Source organism: Hypanus sabinus, chromosome 2 (genome assembly GCF_030144855.1).
Source record: "Hypanus sabinus isolate sHypSab1 chromosome 2, sHypSab1.hap1, whole genome shotgun sequence".
NCBI classification, from domain to species: Eukaryota; Metazoa; Chordata; class Chondrichthyes; order Myliobatiformes; family Dasyatidae; genus Hypanus; species Hypanus sabinus.
The window spans coordinates 149,186,104-149,213,783 of record NC_082707.1 but is presented as its reverse complement, the minus strand read 5'-3'; positions in this window follow the sequence as shown (position 1 = coordinate 149,213,783).

Below are 27,680 nucleotides of genomic sequence, written 5' to 3'. Positions count from 1 at the left end.
CACAAAAATTACCCAACTCCTCAAACATCACAAGTCTTCAATGTGTTAACCATGGTCAAGAAGTGTAAGTTACAATAATAAATTACACCTTACACAAGGTACAGAGAATGAAATAAGCTCAGATAAAGGAGAGGATGTCTTTTTCCCCTGTCCTGATGAAGGGTCTCAGTCAACTCCTTTCCATAGATAATGCCTGGCCTACTGAATTCCTCCAGCATTTTTGTGTGTTGCTTGGATTTCCAGCCTCTGCAGATTTTCTCTTGTTGTGATTCAACTAATAATCACATTTCGATTTGAAGAATGTCAGATCCTGGAGGACGCTGGCGCCCTCTTGTGATGAGGCTGGAGCATGACACCTCTTTCACGATCCTGCCGAGTCCAATACCAATAGCAAACTTGGAAATATGGCATTTTCACTCCTCAGCCAAATCATTGATACAGATTTGTGAGTTTACAGGGTCCAAGCACCAATGTCTGCAAACACTAGTAGTGATAACCTGCTGATCTGAAAAGAATCCACATTCCCACTCTCTGTTTTCTGTCTAATAACTAATTCTATGTCAATGTTCACGCCATACAACTTTGTTAATGATCTCCTGTGTAGGACATACTCAGAAGTCCAAATTCACACCTACTGGTTCCCCTAACCTTTTTCAGTATTGGTACATCCTCAGAGATTAAGGAGCTAATTAACTACAAACATAAGATGCCACTGTTATTCCTCTCCCTCTCTCCAGCTCCACTCTTCTCCCCCTCCCCTCTCCCCTTCCCCTCTCCTCTCCCCCTTCTCCCCTGAAAGGGAAAGGGAGACAGGACAGAGGAAAGGGGAGGAGGGCAAAGGGGAGAGGGCAATGGGAAAGAAGGGACAGGGAGGGGGAGGTGGGAGGGGTGGGGAGGCAGAGGTGGGAAGGAGAGTGGAGGGTAGGGGAGAGGGGAGGGGAAAGGAGGAGTGGAGGGGGTGAAAGGTAGGCAGTGGGAGGAGGGGTGGAGGAGGGTAGAGAGAAAGGGGAGAGTGGGTGGGGTGGGGAGGGGAAAGGAGAAAGGAAGAGAAGGGAGGGGAAGGAAGAGGGGGAGAGGAGAGCAGGAGAGGAGAGGGAGAGGGTGGAGGGGAAGGGGAGAGGGGAGTGGGAGAGGAGGGGGAGAGGGTAAGACATGGAGGAGGAGGGTAAAAGAGGAGAGAGGAGAGGGGATAGGGGAGGGAGGGAGAGGGGGTGTGGGAGGTGGGAGAGGTAGGTGAAGAGAGAAGGGGAGGTGAGGGGTAGGGGAGAAGGGGTGGGGTGGGGAGGGGAAAGGAAAGAGGGAGACGGGGAGGGGAAGGAAGAGGGGAAGAGGAGAGCAGGAGAGGAAAGGGAGAGGGTGGAGGGGAAGGGGAGAGGGGAGTGGGAGAGGAGAGGGAAGAAGGGGAGGGAGGGAGAGGGGGTGTGGGAGATGGGAGAGGAAGAGGGAAGGGGAGTGAAGGGGGAGGGGAGAGGGGGTGGGGAAAGGTAGATCATCTCTTCAAGTATCAAAAGACAAACATCAAGCAGGATGACATAAAAAACAGATGATGGATGGTAAAATGCAGGACTCACAACAACTCACTGACAGAATCAGAATCGGTTTATTATCACTGTGAAATTTGTTAACTTAGCAGCAGCAGCTCAATGCAAAACATAACATAGAAGAAGAAGAAAAAAATTAGTAATAATAATACAGTAATAATAAATAAATTACAGCATCCATATATTGAACAGATAAAAAATTGTGCAAAACAAATGGAAATAATATATATTTAAAGTGTGTCCAAGGGTTCAACGTCCATTTAGGATTCAGATGGTAGAGGGGAAGAAGCTGTTCCTGAATCACTGAGTGTGTGCCTTCAGGCTTCTGTACCTCCTACCTGATGGTAACAGTGGGAAAAGGGCATGCCCTGGGTGCTGGGGGTCCTTAATAATGGATGCTGCCTTTCTGAGACACCGCTCCCTGAAGATGTCCTGGGTACTTTGTAGGTTAGTACCCAAGATGGAGCTGACCTCGTTTGGTCCTGTGCAGTAGCCCCTCCATGCCAGACAGTGATGCAGCCTGTCAGAAAGCTCTCCATGGTACATCTATGGAAGTTTTTGAGTGTATTTGTTGACATACCAAAACTCTTCAAACTCCTAATGAAGTATAGCCACTGTCTTGCCTTCTTTATAACTACATCGATATGGTGGGACCAGGTTAGATCCTCGGAGATCTTGACACCCAACAACTTGAAGCTGCTCACGCTCTCCAGTTCTGATCCCTCTATGAGGATTAGTATGTGTTCCTTCATCTTACCCTTCCTGAAGTCCTCAATCAGCTCTTTCGTCTTACTGATGTTGAGTGCCAGGCTGTTGCTGCAACACCACTATACTAGTTGGTATTTCTCAGTCCTATATGCTCTCTCGTCTCCATCTGAAATTTTACCAACAAAGTTGTATCATCAGTAAATTTATAGATGGTATATGAGCTATGCCTCGCCACTGAGTCATGAGTATATAGAGGGCAGAGCAGCAGGCTAAGCACACACCCGAGGTGCACCAGTGTTGATTATCAGTGAGGAGGATATGTTATCACCAATCCGCACAGATTGTGGTCTCCCAGTTAGGAAGTCGAAGATCCAATTGCAGAGGGAGGTACAGAGGCCCAGGTTCTGTAACTTCTCAATCAGGATTGTGGGAATGATGGTGTTAAATGCTGAGCTATAGTCGATGAACAGCATTCTGACATAGGTGTTTGTATTGTCCAGGTGGTCTAAAGCCATGTGGAGAGCCATTGAGATTGCATCTGCCATTGATCTATTGTGGCAATAGACAAATTACAATGGGTCCAGCTACTTGCTGAGACAAGAGTTCAGTCTAACCTCTCAAAGCATTTCATCACCGTAGATGTGAGTGCTATCAGGTGATAGTCATTCAGGCAGCTCACATTATTCTTCTTAGGCACTGGTACAATCGTTGCCTTCTTGAAGCAAGTGGGAACTTCCGCCTGTAGCATAGCCATGATATAAACAGGCACTTTAGAACTAACTTGGCCAACTGCAACCAAAACACTCCAGTTGATACCCACTCAGGGCTAATACCAATGGTGAAGCTTTCAAGAACAAAGATGTGATCGATGCCTGGTAGAAAGAACACTAAAGATCTCCTCAGCCATGACTCTGCCCTTGTTATAGGCAGTCATTCTACAGCAGCTTGTTCATTCCCATCTCATCACTACTCCTGGTCAGCATGAACTTTAAAAGGCAACCTCAGGGCATACCCAGTGAAGCTTAAACCCTTGGCAGTGAAGAATGCTAGTCATGAATACATTGTCTACACCAGGTAATGGAAGAATATATCAGGGTCTTCAGGGACGTCATTTTCAAGAACATCCACAAATGAACTTAGTTTGACTGGTAGACTAGTGATGCACCATCAATAACTCTCGGAGACATGAGGCAAGAGGTAGGCTTTTATTAGCTGGAAGAGAGAGCACTATCAGCAGCAAGAGACCATCACAAAACATCCTGGAGACTGAGGGAGGAGCAGTGCCTCCAATCGCCTTTATACAGGGGTCTGTAGGAGGAGCCACAGGAGCAGTCAGCAGGGGGGGGCATGTCCAGACAGGTATATGTAGTTCATCACAACTAGTACAGCTGGCGACCTTGAGGTCATGTCCAGTGTAATGTGATCCCTCAATAATATGGGGGGGGGGGGTCATTCCACCGGGAAAGCCACAGCTACCGGATTTGGGGCATTGAGTCTGGCTTTGTGGCCTAGAAGGGAAGGGGGAAGGAGAGGAGTGCATTGCTGATGGGAGGCTCCATAATTAGAGGAGCAGAAAGCAGATTCTGTGGATGTGAAAGAGATATCCGGATGGTATGTTGTCTCCCAGGTGCCAGGGTCAGGGGGAGGGTGAACAGACGGAAGTCATGGTACACATTGGCGTCAACAGCAAAGGTAGGAAAAGCAAAGATATGGGCATTAACAATAGTCTTTGCATCCTTCCGGGCCACGGGAGAGGTAGCAGAGGATTGGAGGATGGCAAATGCTGTTCCATAACTTGGAATTCCTTGGCATTATCATTTCAGAAGGTTTATCCTGGCACCAGCACTTAAGTGCCATGACAAAGAAGGAACAGCAGAACTTCTACATTCTTGGGGGCCTTCATTGATATGACATAGATTTGATATGACATCCAAAACTTTCACACAATTCTATAGATGCACAGTGGAGAATATTCTGACACTTTGCATCCTGGCCTGGTATGGAACCACCAGTGCCCAAGAATGGGAAAACCTACAAAAAGTGGTGGAAACAGCCCAGTTCGTCACAACAAAGGCCCTTTCCAACACTAAGCACATCTACAAGGAGTACTCCCACAAGAAAGCAGCATCCATCATCAAGACCCCTTCATCTCTTCTCACTGCTGTGATTAGGAAGGAGGTATAGGAGCCTTAGGTCCGATGTCATCAGGTTCAGGAACAGTTTTTACCTGCAACCAGCAGGCCCTGAACCAGTGTGGATACAATCACCACTGTACACATTCCACTATCTATGGACATTATAGATCATAGTCTCAGTATTATTTATTTACTTATTTATCTATTATTTTTTTTAATTTCTCAGCTCAAGTTAGTAAAACCTGAGGTATGGGCATAGCCAAGTATACTCAGTTATTATGTGCTAGGAACTTTCAGACTATTCTAGTGGTGTTTTGCATTGTGGCTTTCTGGAGATTTGCATAGATTTTATTGGGTCAGCCTAATTGTTTAATGCTAATGTGTGGTGCCTTTGGGATGATATTACTATCCAGACAATGTATATTTTGTTCATGTTCCAAAGTCTTTCAATTCAGCATATTTCTGGTGTTTTTCATGCACTGATTTCTGTAAATTATGTGTGTTTGGAATGATATATATCTATTAAATTAGTTCCTTTTGCTTGTTTATCCTGTGATATTATATCCGGACAGTTGGTATGGATTGTCCTATCTGTAATAACTGATCAGTCATAATATAATTTGTAGGATTCTAATTCTAAAACTGGATCAGGCTTGTATTTATAGTAAGGTATGGTGTCTTTTATGAGTTTGTATTTTAAAGCAAGACTCCGGTGAATGGTGGCCATTTGATTATGCCTGTATAAGTAATCAGATTGAGTTAAACTGCTGCAGGATCCTGCAATGTGTTGGATTGTTTTTGGTTTCTCTTGGCATTTTCTATACTTAACATCTTGAATTTGTTGGTCTTTTATTATGCATTTTTGATCACTTTTCATATTAACCACCTGGTCCTGTGTTGTCACAAGGAACCCTCCTGTTTCTGGGAAGAGGTCTGCAACTGTGAGCCAGGCCTTCGACACTTCCTTATGGACATCTAGTCTGCTCAGATCATGGAGATGTCTTCCATGGAGGGTCATGCTCTCCCATTGGTTAACTTTGTCTTCAATAGTGATAATGCCTTCATTTTTCATTCTGTTCTCATTTAAGTTTAGCGGTGTGGACTTAACAGAATTGCATATGCTCATGTGGAGTGCTGAACCCTGTTTTCATTGATGAAAATATATCCTTAGAAATTATATCTGATTTTTGTGTAGAATTGTTATTTCTGTTCCTTCCACTTCTGTCCTAGGTAGTGTTAATCTAAGCACATTCAAATGTACATAATGTTCTCTGAAATCTGTCATTTCAGTTCTTATTTATCTTTTCTTTAAATTTTTTTTATTGAATTTTCAAATGGTTACAGAAGGGAAAAAAATTATCAACCCTCCCCCCTCCCCTTAACCACTCCCCCCTAACATATCCCTGTAGAAAGAGGGGAAAAAAGAGAAAAAAAAAGAAAGAAAGAAAGTCTGCCTGGATATCAGAAGATCCCCCACATGCTCCATGGAGTTCATAATAGCTTTAGTATATATATTTATTTATTTCCCCAAATAACCAATAATTTTATCTTCGGAGCACCTATATATTTAATCCTATCTTTTGTAAATAAGGATGCCAAATTTTCAGAAATATCTCATATTTATCTCTTAAATTATAATTATTTTTTTCAAATGGAATGCAGCTAAAAGCTATATCTATTTTAATTTTCTTAATGTAGGTTAAAATTCTTTTTCTTTTCACTGGTCCATTAAGCCCATTAACATTAAAACATTAAAAATTCATTAAATTAGTCATTATTTTTAACAGGTTTACTCCAGTCTATAGTAATACTTAACTTTTCAACTTTCGTAGTACCTTGGAGAATCTTTTTAAAATTCTCCATGTTGCTATGTGTCTCCCCCCCTCCCCCCGATTGTCCAGGCAAAGAAAGAAAGATTAAAGAAAAATAGATTATAAAGAAAAAAATAACAAAATACCCCCCTACTAATGTTGTGAATGAAAAAAAACACAACATTACCCCCCTCCATTGTACGGGTCATGGCAATCACCATGATTACACACGTGAATCCTGGTAGCAATCAATCTGAAGTTCCCCCAGCTCTCCCGTAACATAAAAATGTATATATAAGAGAAGGAAAAATAATATCACTACACTCGATTAATATTTCTCAAATTTTTACTTTTCTCCCCATATCATATAATTAAGAATATATTTAAATATTCTTCTGTCCTTAAACATCCATTAACTCCATTCACTGTCCCTGTCTTCATCTTCAATCCATTTCACTTTTAAATCTTTGGCTGTGGTTAGCGAATATTTGGGAGTTCTTGTGCAAATTCTTCCGCATCCCGATCAATAATCAGTAAAAGATCTTCTTTTTCGTTAATCCAAAAAAATTATCAGGGTTGCCGGGTGGCGCAAAATAAATTTATACCCCTTTTCCCATAAAACTTTTTTCGCTGGGTTAAATTCTTTCTTTCTCTTCAAAAGGTCATAACTTATATCAGGATAGAAAAAAACTGTTTTCGCTTCTATCATCAATGGCCCATTTCTCTTTCTGGCACATTGGGCAGCTGCCTTCAGGATCTTTTCTTTATCTTGATATCTTAAGCATTTTATCAAGATTGATCGTGGGTTTTGATCAACTTGAGGTCTTGGTCTTAAGGCTCTGTGAGCCCTTTCAATTTCAATTAACTGAGTTCCTTCTTCCATTTCCAAAATTTCCAGAATCCATTTTTGAAAAAAATTTATTGGATCCTCTCCCTCTATACCTTCTTTAAGTCCAACAATCTTAATATTATTTCGTCTGCTAAAATTTTCAAGTACATCCACTTTTTCCAAACAACATTTTCTTTCTGATGTCCAGGCAGAAATATTATCTTCCATTTTATTCACTCTATCAATGGTGTCTCCCATTGTTTCTTCCAAGTTTTTAATTTTCTTGTCCATTTTGTCCTGTCTTTTCATCATTTTATCAAACATAATCTTCATATTTTAATATATTTTATTACTTTTAATGCTTTTAATTCATGCATTATTTGCACCAAAGATTTTTTTATGTCTCCAATATCACCTCCAGCCTCTTCTTGTTGCTCTTTGTTTGTCTCTTCACCTTCGTATGATTTATCCAGAGAATCTGATTCCACCTCATATTTACTTTCACTTTCAGTTCCGATCGTATCTGGGATTTGTAGTTTGGGTTGCTTGTGTTTGCGCATGCCCCTTCCTTCACGCATGCGCAATTCCTGTTGCTCTTTTTTTTTGGAAACGGTTGATGTTGCCGCAGTTTCCTGTTCTGTATCGCCGGAGGTAAAATGCGCTTGAGGCTCTTTCATGGCGGCCGGCCTTGATTCTTTTCCAACTTGTGTTGTCTTCAAAGTAGTAGTTTTCTTCTGCTTCTGTTTAGGAGTCATATCTTAAGACAATCCTAAGTAGTTTATAAGTAATTTTTAAAAAGTATTTACTAACTTTTCTTCACAAACATTATTTTACTGATTTTTTATGAGAGAGCTGGATTTCCACATCTCAATCCTACGTCATCACGTAATGTCCCCCAGTTCTTATTTATCTTTGTAAATTTTCTAGATCAGTTTCGGACCAAGATGATATTCCAAAAGAATACATTAATATATGTATAGTGCAGCTGTTTATTGCCTTTGTTATATTCTTACTGTTGAGCTCTGTTTGGCAGGTTTTCTTAAGTCTTGAAGTAACTTCTGTCAAAACATTTCCCTTTACCACTTACATATTTCATATTCATCCATCGGTTGTATTGTAACCTGCTGCTCTGTTTTGTGTTCTGTTAGCTCCATTGCACCTTTCTTTATGCTTCATGTTCTGCATTTATCCAGTCCAAAGTTCATGATGAAATCTATCAAAAATAGTTCCACTATTTGAATTATTGCTTTAGCTTTACTGATGAAAGAACATATAATTTCAAATCATCCGTGTATAGAAGATGTGTCAAGATATAATTCACTTCGCTGTTTCTGATTTGATACCAAATTTTTTTCCGATTCAGTAAATTAGAGAGTGAGATTAAAGCTAGACAGAATCACAGTGGACTTAGAGAGTTGCCTTGGAAAATGCCTCGGTTTATGTGGTTATGGTGGTTGTTCTTTTTTGGTTGTTAATAGATAGCGCGACCATGGTATGCCAATGTTTCATCAGATGTTATAGGAATTTCACGTATTGAGAGTAGTTTGTGTACATTAAGAACTTCTATTAACCATGAGTGTGGGACAGAGCCAAATGCTTTTTGGTAGTCAATATAGAAACGTGAAAGATTTCTGCTTTTCCACTGGATTTCATTTAGAATTACAGAATATGTTATCAGTTGTCCCTCAACATTTTATACCCTTGCGGCATCTTTTCTCCTCTTCTGTGATTATATTGTGGTTATCTAAGTGAGTGGTGATTAGTTGCAAGATACATGATGTTAGAATTTTATACATAGTTTGTAAGCAAGTAATAGGACAATATTTTGATGGATCATTTGTGATTTTCCCTTTAGGTAAGAAACATGTTTTACCTTCTGTCAAAAATTCAGACACTTTTTCAGAATTTTTAAGAAAATTGTTATAATGCATTAATAGGTAAGGATGAAAGGAAGTAAATTTTTATACCAATAATTATGAATTTTATCACTGCCAGTACTTTTCCAGTTGTGGGTAATTTTATAATTTCTTACAGCATGTCCATTGTAACTTCAGATGTTTGCACTTCTTCAATTGTGTGTGTGTGTTGTTTTTCCTCCCTAATCCAGCTTGCTTCTTGATTGTGCATTACCCTGTTTGACCAGATATTAGACCAAAAGTTCATTATCTCTGTGCTTGTTGATAATTCTCTGCTAGGGTTGGTGACATTTTGGTGCATCAAAATTAGTTTCAATATCCCGTACAAACTCTTTTCATTGCTTCTGAACTGATAATTCTGTTTTCTTCATCTGGCACATTTCTATTTAGTATCTAAATTTCTATTAATCAATGCCTCTATTTTGGAGCCATTGCATGCACAACCATTAATGCTGCACAGTTTATTATTGTGTGTAGTTCTTCAAATATTTCAAGTTTTCTTAAATGTTATAGTCATATAATATTGTTGAGAGTACGTATTAACAATGTTTGTAAATTTTGATAATTTGTTTTGGGGTATAGGGTATTTTTGTTTGGTCAATGCCCGTATTGTTAGAATGGTATTAAATATTAGGGTAATAAGCTCAGCTTCATCAACGTTCTGTGAGGGCTTTTCTTCTACTTAATGCTTGTTATTATTATTATTATTATTATTATTATTAGTTTGTTATCTTTTGCACATTGGTTCTTTGCCAGTCTGTAAGTAGTTTTTCATTGATTCTATTGTATTTCTTTCTTCTACTGTGAATGCCTGCAAGAAAATGAATCTCAGGATAGTATATGGTGAAATATATGTACATTGATAATAAATACACTTTGAACTTCATTCAAGAAAGGTAACAAGGATAATCCTGGCAATTATAGACCAGTGAGTCTTGCATCAGTGGTGGGCAAACTGTTGGAGATGATTCTCAGAGAAACGGTTTACAATTATTTGGAGAAGCATAGTCAGCATGACATTGAGAAGGACAGATGACGAGAGGGTGTACAGGAGTGAGATATGCCAACTAGTGGAGTGGTGCCACAGCAACAACCTGGCACTCAATGTCAGTAAAATGAAAGAGCATTTGTGGACTTCAGGAAGGGTAAGACGAAGGAACATATACTAATCCTCATAGAGGGATCAGAAGTGGAGAGAGTGAGCAGCTTCAAGTTCCTTGGTGTCAAGATCTCTGAGGATCTAACCTGGTCTCAATATATTGATTCAGTTATAAAGAAGGCAAGACAGCCTTCTAATACTCTATTAGGAGTTTAAAGTGATTTGGCATGTCAACAAGTACACTCAAAAACTTCTATAGTTGTACCGTGGAGAACATTCTGATAGGCTACATCATTGTCTGGTATGGAGGGACCACTGCACAAGACTGAAAGAAGCTGCAGAAGGTTGTAAATCTAGTCAGCTCCATCTTGGTACCAGCCTACAAAGTACCCAGGACATCTTTAGGGAGCAGTGTCTCTGAAAGGCAGCATCCATTAATAAGGACCTCCAGCACCCAGGGCATGCCCTTTTCTCGCTGTTACCATCAGGGAGGAGATAACAGAAGCCTGAAGGCACACACTCAGCAATTCAAGGCCATCTTCTCCTCCTTTGTTATCCAATTCCTAGATGGACATTGAATCTTTGGACACTACCTCACTTTTCTTTAATATACAGCTCTTCTGTTTTTGCATGTTTTTTTATCTATTCAATGTACATAATTGATTCACATGTTTACTTATTATTTTTACTTTTTTTCTCTGCTAGATTTATGAATTCCATTGAACTGCTGCTGCTAAGTTAACAACTTTCACATCACATGCTGGTGACAATGAACCTGATTCTGATTCGGAAGTGACAAAACACAGTGATGGAGGCAGTGTGGTGAATGCAGTGTATATGGATTTCAGGAAGGTCTTTGACAAGGTCCTCCTTGGAAGGCTCATCCAGAAAGCCACATGGCATGGGAACTGAATGCATGGATTCAGAATTAGCTCGCAGTTCCATGTGACTTTTTTTATAAATAACTTTTTAAGCAGAAATAATGGCTGCATTAGTAAGTTTGCAGGGTATAGATTGTGGTCATAGGTTACAACGGGATATAGACATGATGTAGAATTGGACAGAGAAGAGGCTGATGGAGTTAAATCTGGAAAAGTTTAAGTGATACACTTTGGAAGATCAAACTTAAAGGCAGAGTACAAGGTTTGAGGCAGAACTCTTAGTAGTGTGGGTTGGAACAAATCAATCAAAGTTGTCATACAATTTGATCAATGGTTAAGAAGGCATATGGTGTGCTAGTCTCTGCTATTTGGAGGACCATGTTCAAGAGTCAGGAGCTAATGTTGCAGCTCTATAAAACACTGGTTTTACCATGCTTAGAATATTGTGTTCAGTACAGCTGTTTGGCTCATTATTATAGGAAGAAGATGGACGTTCTAGAGACATTTTCAGAATACATTTACAAGGATGCTCCCTGGATTATGAAGCAAGTCTTGGAGGCTTCTCTTTGGAGGAACAAATGATGAGAGGCAACTTAATAAAGGTGTAGAAGATTATGAGAGGCATAGATAGAGGACAGCTGGTGCTTTTTTTTCCCAGGACGGTAATGGCCAATCCATTAAAGGAGAGTGGAGGGCAGTCTGGGATGGTGGCAGAGGCTGGTACAATAAGGGCATTCAAAGGACTCTTAGATAGGCGCATGGGTCCAAGAAAAATGGAAGGTTATAGGCTGTGTAGAATGAAGAGGTTAAACTGATCATGGAGTGGATTTCTAAAAGTCATTACTACATTGTGGGCTTAAGGGTCACAACTATGCTATACTGTTCTATATTCTATGTACTAAGGTCAGTTTGCAGAAATATAGAAAACTGGGGCTGGAGTCAAATTGGACAAGGGGAGCTGTGCTATGATTTACATGACCTATACCTTATCAGAAGCAACTGAGGCATTTCCAGTAATAAATGAAAGAAAGGCAAAGACAATAATTAAAGCCAATGTCAAGATCAAGCACAAGACTCCTGATATGCAAATGAGTCCTGCTTATATTCTTATTGGTGCTTACTAATAAAATTTAATTCATTGCTTTTAATTCATTGACATTTAGACAATTGATTATTTAATGATTTAACTGATTTAATCTTCTCTGCCTGTCAGTGTGGGTGGTCATTTTCAGGTGTTTTATAGTAAATTACAATGTTTTTAATAAGTAGGTGCAGGAGTTTAAATCGATACTCTACAATGTTTATCAATTTATAAGACAGCAGATCAAATTACCTATTTCATTTTGCATTCTTTTTGTCTCAGTTGAAGTTTGCTTGTGATAATTTGGTTGTACTATCTAGTCTTGCCAGTTACTTCAACACAAGGTGGAGGTGAAGTTGGAAAAGCAGTGATCAACTCAATGTACGATTAATTCCATAATCCATATAAAATAAATTACATTGAAATTAATGAAACCACAGGTTTTTCCATCATTTGAATTGTTAACTGCTGAAAGCTTTAGTGCTACTAATCAATGCTCTTCTTTCGATTGATACAGAATATTGGTCTCTTGCTGTAATTGTAGAACACATAATTCTTGTGTTCGACAAATATTACCTTTTGCACAGGAAATATTAACTCAGAAGCATTAAAGCAGCACTTCACACATTACTGATAACAAAGTGCAAATGTATTATCATGCAGAGTAACCATATGAAAATTTAATAATGCAATGTAGAACCTAAACATTTTAAATAATGAGATGGATCTTTCTGAAATTAAGCCACATAAAGGGAAAGATATTCTCAGAACAAAATTTCAAATTACAATGGATTCCAGTTAATTGGACCATCAGCTAATTGCAGCAGCTGTTTATTTGGGACAACTTTTAAAGAACAAAAACTAATCGAAAATAGCTGGGATTTCCTTCAGTTGTTTGGGACACTCACTTTGCTGCTTAATTGGGACAGGAGCCTGTTGCCAAAGTTTCTAACTAGCGTCAGTCACATGCATTTATGTGCCGTGAGAGACTACACTGGCCGATCAGTTTTCAAATATCATCACTTGTGTGTGTTTGTGTTCAAAAACCAATGATTTATGTCACTGATGTTGGTGAGAAATAAGCAATAAGACAATTCAGAACTGTTTTGCTCACTGCGGTTTCAAGCATTTAGGCTTGGAGATCCCAGAAATGGCTGGGAGTGAAAATGAAGTGATTTCACTACTTCAGCAAGTTAGGAACTACAAGGTATTGGCAACCATCTTGAATGTTAAAATGAAAGCGAAGATTTGGAGAATGCAAGCGTCAGACGCGTGCACTTGTGTGGCCTTTATGCACTACACTGGTTGGAATGAACAGTTTTTAAATAGCGTCAGTTGTGAAATGTTACTTGTTGGGCTGTCCTGATCTTGTTGTGTCCCAGATAACTGCAACCTACTGTATTGGATTGAATCATATAAGAAATTAGGAGTTTTGTGACACATCTATTGAGATTGTCACAAACCTATCATTCCAAATAGAGGGACTGAATTTCATGTTTGAAATTATGTCAAAGTTATTGGTGCTTAATGGTGGGGAAGGCTTTACCCATGATGAACTGGGCCACATCCACTTCTTTTTAAACAGAAAACCCTACAAGAGCACTGGTGTTTCCACAACAGGCAGTGACGCAGCCAGTCAGCCTACTCTCCACTACACATCTATAGGAGTTTGTCAAAGTTTTAGATGTCATGCCAGATCTCCAGAAACTTCTAAGGCTGCCTGGTTTAGAGAGGATGCATGATGATCAGAGATTAAGGGAGCTAGGGCTTTACTCTCTGGAGAGAAGGAGGATGAGAGGAGACATGATAGAGGTATACAAGATATTAAGAGGAATAGATAGAGTGGACAGCCAGCGCCTCTTCCCCAGAGCACCACTGCTCAGTACAAAAGGACATGGCTTTAAGGTAAGGGGTGGGAAGTTCAAGGGGGAGATTAGAGGAAGGTTTTTTACTCAGAGAGTGGTTGGTATGTGGAATGCACTGCCTGAGTCAGTGGTGGAGGCAGATACACTAATGAAATTTAAGAGACTACTAGACAGGTATATGGAGGAATTTAAGGTGGGGTGTTATATGGTAGGCAGGGTTTAAGGATCGGCACAACATTGTGGGCTGAAAAGCCTGTACTGTGCTGTACTATTCTATGTTCTATGTTCTATGAAGCAGAGGCAAAGTCATGCTTTTTTTGTAATTGCTGGGTCCAGGGCAGGTCCTCTGAAATGATAACACTGAGGAATTTAAAGTTGCTGATCATTTCCACTTCTGATCTCTGATGAGGACTGGCCCATGGACCTTTGGTTTCCTCCTCTTCAGGTCAATGATCAGCTCTTTGGTGTTGCTGACATTGAGTGAGAGGTTATTGTTGTTTTCCAGCACCCTCACTGGGATAATACCTGCAAAGGAATGTTACAGTTATAAGGAGGAAAGTAGGAGGCTGATGGGTGATCATGTAGGGGTTTATAAAATTATGAGGCATGCATGTACATAGATGGAACAGATAGTCACTTTTTCCCCTAGGGCAGGGGAAGCTAGAGCTAGAGAACACGTTTAAGATTAGAAGGGGGAAATTTATAGGAGACTTCAGAGGTACATGGTCATCTAGAATGAACTGCCAGTTATGGTGGTACAGGTAGATAAAATTTCAATATTTAAAGTGTAGTTGGGCAGTTGAATAAATGCTTGGATAGGAAAGGTTAGGGCAGGGGTTCCTAAACTTTTTTATGCCAAGAACCCATACTGTTAACCAAGGGACCTGTGGATCCCAGGTTGGAAAGCCTTGGTTTAGGGGGATACAGCCCTAATGCAGGCAAATGAGGTTAGTATAGTCGGGCATTGTGGTTTTCAGTGAACAGGCGAGCTGAAAGGATTCATTTCTCTGCTGCATCGTTCTGTGATTCTATGAAAGAAGTCAAGTTCAACTTCAAAAACTACAAAACACCTATCCTGATCTTAGTCACCAGGAAGTCATCCCCGGTTCCTTCCCATCTTAAGGTGGAATGTGTACGTCCTTGGTGGAAAATGGTACTGGTTTCATCTTCCTGTTGTATGGATGAGGGAACAACAAATGAGGTATCCGGTGTAACTCATACCTGAGATAGTATATTAAACCATTGTAAATTTCATGTGCATGTGCTTCAGAAGCTGTCAAGTGAATAATTTCTACCAGTCTCAGACCCACAATAAAATATTGCACTTGTTCAAGATGCTCAAGAAGAGAAGGCCCATCCTCAGTGACACAGCCCAATGGCAGGGCCTTCGCCACAGAAATTCCAAACACCCAGGAGCAGAACAAGCCCCACCCACAAAAACGTTCAGACAAACTTTGACAGTCAACTAAACCATTTTCTCTCACTTAGCCAGCTGTCAAATGTGCTAAAATGCCCTACACGTTTGACCGTAAGATCATAAGACATAGGAGCAGAATTAGGCCATTCAACTCATTGAGTCTGCTCCACCATCCCATCATGACTGATTTATTATTCTTCTCAATCCCATTCTCGTGCCTTCTCCATCTTTGATGCCCTTACTAATCAAGAACTTATCAACATTTGCTTTAAATATATCCAAAAATTTAGCTTCTAATGGCTATCTGTGGCAATCAATTCCACAGATTCGCCATCCTCTGGCTAAAAAAATATTCTCCTCATCTCTGTTCTAAAAGGACACCCTTCTGTTATGGGGCTTTGCCATCTGGTCCTAGACTTCCCCACTATAGGAAACATCCTATCCACATACACTCTATCTAGGCCTTTCTATAGTCAATATCTTTCGATGATATCGCCCCTCAGTCTTCTAAACTCCAGCAAGAATTCAGACCCAGAGCCAACAGAAGCTCCTCATACATTAACCCTTCCATTCCTGCAGTCATTCTCTTCCACCCTCTCCTTTGCCAGAATATTCTTTCTTAGATAAGGAGCCTGAACCAGCTCCCAGCATTGCGAATGTGGTCTGACCAATGCCATATAGAGCCTCAGCATTACATCCTTGCTTTATATTCTAGTCCTCTTGAAATGAAGGCTAATAATGCATTTGCCATCCTCACCACCACATTCTGAAGTAACCCCCACGAGAGCACAATGTCAGTAAATTCCTGGTGAACCACTGACATAAAGTTGAAGACTTTTGCCAGCACACATATGCCCAGGAATCACAAACTTTCTGATAGTTACAAAGGACAATCTGCCAACAGCTTGATTGCAAAAAGGACGGCATTTCCCCACAAAACCTGGACTACTATGACATTTTTCACTTTGTAAATACTACTTCCAATGATTGATGGGATAACACGTAAGAGGCCTTAGACTTTGCTACAGTTTAATTGCTCGCATTACTGCCAGCAACTAACCAGTCAACATTGAGAGCAATGGCATCCGTCATATCTCAAAATTAGCATGTGATTATTTTGTGGGCCACAATACACTGATGAAACCTCATCTGTCTTTTAATAAACATGAGCCCTGCAGGCCATCCAAATATCATTCATCAAGGTTTGAATTTCATTTAAATCAACCCCTATGCCTCAAGGAACTATCTTCCCAGGATTAATTTTCTCTGCTAATGACTATCAAGGCATTTGACAGATATGAAACTAGACAAGATGTCAAAATTTAAACAAGTAACTGGCTTAAGTTATGGTGGCTTTGTGGGTGGGTGGGTGGAACTGCACCTCCATATCCATTACAGGCTGGAAAAACTGTTCATTGTGAGCACCGTGTACTTAGTATGTGGACTGCCTGCGTTAACCTGTCAAAGAAAGTTGCATCACCTGGATGTCTAGGAGAAATACAATTAATTAGGAGAGACATAACTATATCTTCCCTGAAATTATACTCTTTGATATTATGTTGTGGATGTGCAGCAATGTAGTAGTAGGCCTCCGTTAGTCTCGATAGACCATGGATTTGCACCTTGGAAAGTTTCCAGGGCGCAAGCCTGGGCAAGGTTTTTTTCTGTGGAAGACCAGCAGTTGCTCAAGCTGCAAGTCTCCCCTCTCCATGCCACCGATGTTGTCCAAGGGAAGGGCAACAAAATGACAAGTATTGTCGCAGATCAATGTGTGGTTAAGTGCCTTGCTCAAGGACACACACGCAGCCTCAGCCAAGGCTCGAACTGGCAATCTTCAGATCACTAGATGAACGCCTTAACCACTTGGCCACTCACCAATGGTGTGCAGCAATAGTACTAATGGATGCAATAAGAAACAATTGCCCCACCTTTACCATTCCCCCATTCCCATTTCCCTCTCTCACCTTATCTCCTTACCTGCCTATCACCACCCTCTGGTGCTCCTCCCCCTTCCCTTTCTTCCATAGTTTTCTACCTCCTCCTCTCAGATCCCCCTTCTTCAGCCCTTTATTTCTTTCACCAATCAACTTCCCAGCTCTTTATTTCAGCCCTCTCTCTCTTTTGGTTTCACCTATCACCTACCACATTGTACTTCTTCTTTCCACCTCCACCCCCCCCCCCCCCAACCTTCTTCCTCTGACTTTGCATCTTTTTATCCAGTCCTGATGTAGGATCCCGGCCTAAAACATCAACAGTTTACTCTTTTCCATAGATGCTGCCTGGCCTGCTGAGTTCCTCCAGCATTTTGAATGTGCTGCATGGATTTCCAACATCTGCAGAATTTCTCATGTTTAAGAAACAATTGTCTTATTCTGACCTCCCGATCCATCCTAACAGTATTGGGGGTTGAGAGATAACCAATTTTTCTCCCCTTCGAGGCCTCACTTTATATACTAAAGTGACATCCAAAAATGATAATAATGCAATTAAAAGGAAACTTTAGAAGCAAAATCATGGACAACAGCTTGCTAACCAGGAGGTGTTATTTTTTTAATTGATTTTTAATGCATTTTCTACAACACTACAAATAAAAAAAAAACCAAAAACAAAGTAGAAAATTAGTACAGTGCAAGATAAACATACAATAGTAATATAATACAAAATAAGATAATTGAGAAAGCACCCAAGTTGAAGTCGTGTAAGGTTAGTGCCCTCCCCAAGCCCCACAACAACAAAAAACTCCAGACCAACCAAAACAAAATGTAGAAAATATAAATCAGAACATTCAAACCCCCAAAACTGTAAATACACTTGAAAACAGAAGATAATAATGCCTACTACCAAAAAAAAAATGAGCTGAAAGCAAGGGACTGAAAAAATAACTTAATTAAGAGGAAAATTATGAAAATACTCAATAAAAGGTCTCCAGACCTTATGAAACTTTATATCCGAATTAAGAATTGAATAATGGATTTTTTCAAGGTCTAAACATATAATAGTATGTAAATAGTATGTATCTAAATTATCTCGATTTTACCCTAATATTAGTCCTCTTTGTGATAAATGCAAAAGTGGCGAGGCCTCTCTTATTTATATGTACTGGACCTGTCCTAGCTTAGAGAAATTTTGGAAAGAAGTTTTTATAACCTTATCCTGTATTCTGAATCACCACTTAGAACCTAACCCTTTAATTGCTCTGTTTGATTTCTTGGGTGACAGATATACGCTTGAGTTCGACCAAATGTCAAATATTATCTTTTGCTTCTCTCCTGGCTAGACGTCTAATCCTCCTTAGATGGAGAGATGTTGCCCCACCCACACATGCTCAATGGCTTAACGATATCATGTCCTGTTTAGACCTTGAAAAAATCCATTATTCAATTCTTAATTCGGAGGTGTTATTTTTAATGTCTCAATAACTGAAATAAATAAAACATACTTGAAGTTTGAGAATTTTCAAGCTCAAGCTTTAATGTTCAGAACATAGAAAGCATAAAATAAGTTAAAGTTATTTGATCCGTTAATCCCAATCCTTCTATCCTGTTCATGAACTGAACCACTGAAGTAAGAATGGTTACGTCCTTGCTTCTCCTTAATCAGATATTTGAGAAATTAGGATCTTTTCTTACTTCCCTTCCATGAATCCAAATATCCTAAATTAAATAAAGACAAATAGAACCAGCCTGCTCATGAAGAAGTGGCCCCATGCCGGTCATACCAGTTCCCATACTGAGTCTGCTGGGAAATTGCTGATAGTTCTGGACTGCATTGTGGATCCAGAATTAGCTTGCCCACAGAAGGTAGAGTGGTTGTAGATGGGTCATATTCTGCATGGAGGCCAGTGACCAGTGGTGTGCCTCAGGGATCTGTTGGGAACCCTACTCTTTGTGATTTTTATAAATGTCCTGGATAAGGAAGTGCAGAGATGGATTAGTAAATTTGTTGATGACACAAAGGTTGGGGGTGTTGTGGATAGTGTGGAGGGCTGTCAGAGGTTACAGCAGGACATTGATAGGATGCAAAACTAGGCTGAGAAGTGGCAGATGGAGTTCAACCCAGATAAGTGTGAGGTGGTTCATTTTGATAGGTGAAATATGATGGCAGAATATAGTATTAGATTGTGGATAAGAAAGCATACAGTGCATTTGCCTTCATCAATCATGGGATTGGGTTTAAGAGTCAAGAGGTAATGTTGCAGCTTTAGGACCCTGGTCAGACCACACTTGGAGTACTGTGCTCAATTCTGGTCACCTCACTTTAGGAAGGACATGGAAACCATAGAAAAGGGTGCAGAGAAGACTTACAAGGATGTTACCTGGATTGAGGCGCATGCCTTATGAGAAAAGGTTGAGTGAACTCAGCTTTTTCTCCCTGGAGTGACGAAGGATGAGAGGTGACCTGATAGAGGTGTACAAGATAATGAGAGGCATTGATCGTGTGGATAGTCAGAGGTTTTTTCCCAGGGCTGAAATAGCTAGCATGAGAGGGCATAGTTTTAAGGTGCTTGGAAGGAGGTACAGAGGGGATTTCAAGGGCCGGCAGCCCATTCCACGCACTCACCATTCTCTGTGTAAAACACTTACCCCGACATCTCTGTAATAAGTTATGACAAAATTAAAAAGTGGCTGGAGTCACTTAGCACTTTAGCACAAGGGTGTTCCTTAGGTGTGTCAAAAATCAAACCTACAAAAGTTAGTGAAAATTGCAAAAAGAAAACTGCCAGTATTTACAAAAAGATACCCACCAGAAAACACAATTATGGCTCTATAATGCTTTTTGTCCAGTGTGAACTCCTGGCAGCCGCTTTCCTTCTCTTTTAGTGAGAGCAATGATCCCCATTTATTGGGCACCAGGACATACCATGTTTAATCACCCACAAAGTTAACTTAAGACTACACATGAATTGGAATATGATGCACCCCACAGTGTAGTTATAATCATTCTACAAAATAAACAGAAGTATCTGCCTTAAATACAGTATACAAGCAACATGAACACATTTGCATATCCCCATTCCAAAAGAAATTAAATACTCCACAATGTGTGGCAGGAAAGGCTACATAAAGCCGACCTGCACACATCTGATCGGTTTAGGAGAATATACCGGGGACGACATTGAGGTGCGTACACTCAGCGTAACGAGAGCAGATTGACAAGGCAATGTTAGTGTGTGTTTGTGAGTAAACGCGCGTGTGTAAGGAGTATGTTTATTGAGTGCTTTCCATCGCTAAGACTACTCCAGCTAAGCTACACCTGGGGTTCTGGTGGCTGCCCTAAAGGAAGACGAGGGGAAACTGCAATGCCCCAACTAAGTGGGTGGCAGAGGCAGAGGCTCTCACAACATTTAAGAATTATCTCTTCAGGCACCTGAATTACCAAAGCAAAGAAGGCGATGCACCAGAGTGATGGCAAATAGAATCAGTACAGACAGCATGGCCAGCATGATCATGGTGGGTCAAAGGGGTGTATGAAGCAACGGCTCTCCTCTTACCAATGAAAATACTGCAGCCATGAGAACAAAAGTGAACAATATGGAATGTCATCTTTTATTCTGTTTGTAATAATTTGTAAAGATTATTTTTATAAAATCCTGTTCAGCTTCAAATTTAGTATTTTTGTTTAATTTTTAATAGACTTTGAATACTCCTGAATGTCGACCTTCAAAACCATTCCAATATTATGACAGCTTTGACAAACGCAAAGCTGGGGGCAACACTTACTGTTCTTCAAAGTGTTTCCCAGCAAACTCTTCTGACTTGCTCCCAAGACCTAATTATTTGCACTGATAATTTGCAGGTCCTCAACCACTGGCCTTGGGACACTGCCAGCAGGTGAGACTTAGTGCACAGGTTAATGGGGAACCTGAACGTGGGCAGTGAATTTCACTTGGAAAAATCTAAATTACGGTTATCAATCTATAAAATATGTGGAGAATAAAAAAGATCCATCTAAAACTACACATACTGGTTATATCAACCATATTCATGAAGGTTAGAGTTATTCTGTCAGCTGTAGCAACAATGGCTCAGTGGGTGTAAACCTTTTCTCAGAATTAGACTTATAGACTCAAGAGCAAACACGAGGAAATCTGCAGATGCTGGAAATTCAAATAACAACACACACAAAATGCTGGTGGAACACAGCAGGCCAAGCAGCATTTATAAGGAGAAGTGCTGTCGACATTTTGGGCTGAGACCCTTCGTCAGGACTAACCGAAAGGAAAAGTAGTCTTTACTATCTTCCCTTTCGGCTAGTCCTGACGAAGGGTCTCGGCCCAAAACATCGACAATGCTTCTCCCTATAGTTGCTGCCTGGCCTGCTGTGTTCCACCAATATTTTGTGTGTGTTGTTGTTTATAGACTCAAGATCCACTCCAGAGACACATCTACAAAAGTCCAGGCTGACATTCCAGTCTAGTAGACATCAAGTACCATAACTGAAATGCTGAATTTTGGATGAGATATTAAACTGTTCACATCTGCTATCTCCCATGGTCATTATAGATCTATGTGAAAGGCTGCAGTGTGCAAATCTTGATCACATTTCCGGTACATAGCTATAATCACGCTCCCAAATAATGTTTAATTGCCTATTAGGTGTTTTTGGCCAACTTGAGGCAAAGAAAGGCACCTTGCAACACTTTAACTGATGGTATCCCATCCAAGATACTAGTGGGAAAATACCAAAGCCAGTTCTTGAGACTGTCTGTTCCATTAGAGCCATCACCCTGAAGAAGGGTCTCGGCCCAAAACGTCGACTGTTTACTCTTTTCTGCCTGGCCTGCTGAGTTCCTCCTGCATTTTGTGTGTGTTGCTTTGTGGAAGATCAAGTGCTCCTCATACGTCTGGATCCTCCATGAAGGATCCCAGCTCACATCATCCACTTTGCTTATGGACTGTTTGTCCCATTCCCATCAGGGACGAGGCTGCATAGCATCCACGCCAGAACCACTAGACTGAAAAACAGTTGCTTCCCCCAGGCCATCAGGCTGATCAAGACCTCCACCAAAGAATCCTCCTCAACAGCTCTCGCGAACCTACCCGCAAGGATATCAATTCCTCCTCAGGTTCAGGTGTAACCATTGTTTAGTTCAAAACGTTGGATCACTACCACCTTCCCAAGAACAATTGGTATATCTAATAAACACTAGTCTCCTTAGTGATATCTGTATGCTAAGAATGTGTAAAAAAATAAGTTTATTTTCTAAAAATAATTGTTTAAAAGAAGTGGTTAGCATGTTTTACAGTACCAGAGACTCAAATTCAATTCCCACTGCTATTTGTAGTACTTTATACACTCTTACCATGACCATCTGGGTTTCTTCCAGCTCCCACAGTCCAAAGACGTGCCGGTTGGTAGGTCAATTGTTCATTATAAGTTGTCCCAGGATTAGACTAGGGTTAAATCGGGGAGATTGTCAGGTGGCATGGCTCGAAGGACCAGAAGGGCACATCCCACGCTGTATCAATATATCAATAAATAAATATTTCCAAAAGCATAATCCAACTAAATCTAATGTGGAAAAGACATCATGGGAATTTTAATAGGAACATTCAGAAGGCTGATTTATGCCATGAGTATCTCTCCTGGATCAAATGAACAAATACGTGACTTGGAAATAATGGTTCAACAAATAAAAAGAGAGGGATTTAAATCCAGCTTTTTCAGACATCTTGCTGTTTCGATACATCAAGGGCAAAGAAGCATTAACCTTCTTTGCCTCCAGTTCATTTTATGTGCCTGTAGGGAACATGGTAGGCATCAGTCAGGCATCAATTTATTAATTTACGCTTACAGCTGGAGATCGGAGGTTGGAGTACACCTGTCAGTTACCCCTGGCCAGCAGTACTAGTTTAAATTAATTCTGTATTCCATATCTGTCTCTAGATGAAGTCGAGCCACCTCTGGGGTTAACTTCATACTTGGATATTTATTCAAAGTGAAGCCAAATCAAATCAAATCACTGGGCAAATTTATTTCTGAATCTATTCTATTTTATGTACCTCATCTGTCCTACTCCACCTACCAGACCAGCCTGTGGTCTTTTTTCTCATCATAGATGATTAAATGTACAGAGCCATTTCAAAATGCATGCATACTCAAACAGCAACATATATTGGACTAATTTTAATCTTTGTGCAAACATCAAGGCATTCTATCTCCTTTTAACTATAAAAACAGGTTCAAACAGAATATTTAGAATTTAATAGAGGAACTTGGAAGGAAAACTTATTATATATTTTCTTCTCCATAACTTCATAAAAGCTGAAATGAAACAAAAAAAATGCTGCCGAGGAAACTAATAATAAAGTTTTCAACATCAGAGACAGCTAGCAAAAAGTGACCCACTATAAAAGTTTTAACTTAACATTGCCAAAACAATAACATGGGCAATTCAGATGGTCCAAATGAGGGTGATTCATGCCACAGAAAATACCCAGGTTTAAATTCTGGAGGTGAAGGATGTTGTGCACAATGAGAGGTTTAGGAGCTGTCAGGTCCTGATCAATGAGCAATCAGACAATAAGCTCTAAGGTCCTAAAAATGTAATTACTTTCACAACATCAGAAGCTTTTGAATGCTGTGCAAAAGGTCCCCATGGATTTATGGGAAACAGTGACTGAGCTCAATCTCATCCATCTCCAAAGTGTAGAGAACCCTGAGAGCGAGGAATTTTCTATGAAAGCTCTGCAGATAAATAGAGTTTCTATATTCTTCAGTTTATTAGTGCAATGAAGTACAATTCACCTTGAATGTTTTAACAAAATTCATCCTCTGTTGCTTGGTAACTCCTGCTTGATAGTTGCACATGTCTTAGGGCCGAAATTATAAAATTTAGCATCACTTGTCTCAAAATTAGATTGCATAATATTTTCTTCTGTGCCATGAAATCCGATTTCTATGATAATAAACTGTGATCAAAAACCCGGAACTTACTGCAGGCTTGTGAAGTCTAAGATTTTCATTCTGGATTCCTTCATGTGCCTTACATGTTCCAAACAAAAGTGTGTTTTGTATTTGAACACTTTACTCTGATTTTCTTTCACATTGGAATGTCTCATATCATCTGTAGGTCATAAACACAAAATACTCTGCAGATGCTGGCATATCTGTAGGTCACACCTGCAGAAACAGTTTATCATAGCACCTGATTGCCCTGTTTCTACACAACCTAAGAGAGAACTCTTCATGGTCTCAGACCAGAGCTGCATATCTTACTCAAGTGGTTTCCCTTTAAGTTAGTTACTTGTCTGTCTCCATAACCTCACACAATCTCTCCTTCTCGCCCAACCTGACCAACCAGCGGTCCACCAACTCTGACATCATCACCCAATCTAAACAATGATCATAGACTCAACAATATCAAAACTACCCAAAGCCAATCCTCCTCCCAGTACTGTACCTTCTTCATATTCATGAACCACTGCCATCTCTCCAAAAGCCTCTCCCACCCGTGATCCATGGAGTTATCTCATTTCCCGTCGTGGCAAAGCATGCGAAACAAAGCCCTTCCCTCCTGTACAATTGCACCTGATGGTTCTGAATTTCCAGGTGACAGGCAAACAACCAAAACAGTTACTTACAAGCCAAATGCTGGGGAAATTCTAGACTCTATTCTTAATCATAGTCTGAAAAGCAAATTACCCCAGCTCATCCACGGAACAGCTTTATTTCTCTTCTCATGTCTTTCTTTTCTTTTCAAGGTGGTTGTGGTTCTGTCAGAGTCTATTATCTGTTCAAACTAGGGTTCTTTTCAAGTAGTGGGGTTAAGGACTGACTGTACGTACTAGCACTTGGCTGTCTCCAGGAATGGCCTGGAAGACATGCACCCTTGGGACTGGGATCGACCATGTGGGTGTGATGTGGACCTGAGACGTAAAGACGAGATATCGGCTTTTATTGACTGGAAGAAGGAACAAGCAGTGGTTGACCACCAAACTACATCCTGGAGACTGAGAGGCCGGGCTCAGGCCTCAATTGCCTTTATACCGGGGTCAGTGGGAGGAGCCACAGGAGCAGTCAGCAGGGGGCGTGTCCAGACAGGTATATGTAGTTCACCACACGGTGACCAAGTTCCTCGCTGATTTCGCTGACACAAGCGTCTTGGGAGACTGAAACATTGAGACTGGAACAGCAGGCAGTGTGCTACTCGCCAGCTGCTTTCAGGGGAAGGTCCCTGTACTCAAGTGTTCCCACTCTCTTTCTCTTTCGATGGAGAGGGAGAAGCTGCCAGTCGAGTCGGGCATCTGGCGAAGCAACGCGGAAGACTGTAACATCGGTCTCCGCTCTCGTGGCAGGGGCGACATCTCTTTGCCTTGCTGGAGGGGGACAGCCTGGCTGAGATACCGAGGTGCTGTTAGCGAGCTGTAGCCTGATGGACACTGGATCAGTGGACTCTTTGGTGTTTCTGCTGCTGCTTGCAATGTGGGTGGGTGGGGTGCGGGGGTCGCTGCTTGCGATGTGGGTGGGTGGGGTGCGGGGGTCGATGCTTGCAATGTGGGTGGGTGGGGTGCGGGGGTCGCTGCTTGCAATGTGGGTGGGTGGGGTGCGGGGGTCGATGCTTGCAATGTGGGTGGGTGGGGTGCGGGGGTCGCTGCTTGCAATGTGGGTGGGTGGGGTGCGGGGGTCGCTGCTTGCAATGTGGGTGGGTGGGGTGCGGGGGTCGATGCTTGCAATGTGGGTGGGTGGGGTGCGGGGGTCGATGCTTGCGATGTGGGTGGGTGGGGTGCGGGGGTCGATGCTTGCAAAGTGGGTGGGTGGGGTGCGGGGGTCGCTGCTTGCAATGTGGGTGGGTGGGGTGCGGGTGTCGCTGCTTGCAATGTGGGTGGGTGGGGTGCGGGGGTCGCTGCTTGCAATGTGGGTGGGTGGGGTGCGGGGGTCGCTGCTTGCAATGTGGGTGGGTGGGGTGCGGGGGTCGCTGCTTGCAATGTGGGTGGGTGGGGTGCGGGGGTCGCTGCTTGCAATGTGAGTGGGTGGGGTGCGGGGGTCGATGCTTGCGATGTGGATGGGTGGGGTGCGGGGGTCGCTGCTTGCGATGTGGGTGGGTGGGGTGCGGGGGTCGATGCTTGCGATGTGGGTGGGTGGGGTGCGGGGGTCGATGCTTCCAATGTGGGTGGGTGGGGTGCGGGGGTCGCTGCTTGCAATGTGGGTGGGTGGGGTGCGGGGGTCGCTGCTTGCAATGTGGGTGGGTGGGGTGCGGGGGTCGCTGCTTGCAATGTGGGTGGGTGGGGTGCGGGGGTCGATGCTTGCGATGTGGGTGGGTGGGGTGCGGGGGTCGATGCTTGCGATGTGGGTGGGTGGGGTGCGGGGGTCGATGCTTGCGATGTGGGTGGGTGGGGTGCGGGGGTCGCTGCTTGCAATGTGGGTGGGTGGGGTGCGGGGGTCGCTGCTTGCGATGTGGGTGGGTGGGGTGCGGGGGTCGATGCTTGCGATGTGGGTGGGTGGGGTGCGGGGGTCGCTGCTTGCAATGTGGGTGGGTGGGGTGCGGGGGTCGATGCTTTTGCTGCTGTTTGTGCAAAAGGAGGTGGGGACTTTGGGGCTTCAATGGTTCTATCATTCTATTCGGTTACCTTGTTTCATGGACTTCTGTGAAGAGGACGAATTTCAGGTTGTATGCTATATACATACTCCGATATTAAATGTACCTTGAAACCTCGAATATACGAGGTTATCAAAGTTCATGGCCTAAGGTAGAAGGAGTCAATTTTAGAAAACCTAGCATATTTATTTTTCAACATAGTTCCCTCCTGTACGTACACACAGTCCAGCGGTCATGGAGCATGCAGATCCCTTCTTTGTAGAAGTGGTCCACAGCAGGGGTGATTGATAAGTTTGTGGCCTAAAGTAGAAGGAAGTGGGTTATTAACTTCAAACTTTTTGCATAATCAAAGAGTTGAACTGCACGTGCATGTAACAAGAGCGTCTTGGACCTCCAAGTGGTCCACAGCAGGGTTGATTGATAAGTTTGTGGCCTAAGATAGAAGGAGTTGAGTTATACAGCTCTCGTTACATGTATGTGCAGTTCAACTCTTTGAGTGAAAATGCAGAAAGTTTGAAGTTTCTCCTCATCTTCTCCTACTTTAGGCCACAAACTTATCAATCACCCCTACTGTGGACCACTTCTGGGGGTCCAAGATGCCGGCTTCTACAAAGAAGGGATCTGTATGCTCCACAACTGCTGGACCAAGTGTGTACATGTAGGAAAAATAAATGTGCTAGGTTTTCTAAAATTGACTCCTTCTACCTTAGGCCATGAACTTATTAATCACCTTTCGTATCATTAAAATTTGGCTAAGTTGGATAAATTACATTTTCCACTTCTTTCTTCATACAGACAATTCATCTGAATCCCCCCCCCCCCAAATATCCTCATGTTTATGTTCAATTTCAAGTCTTT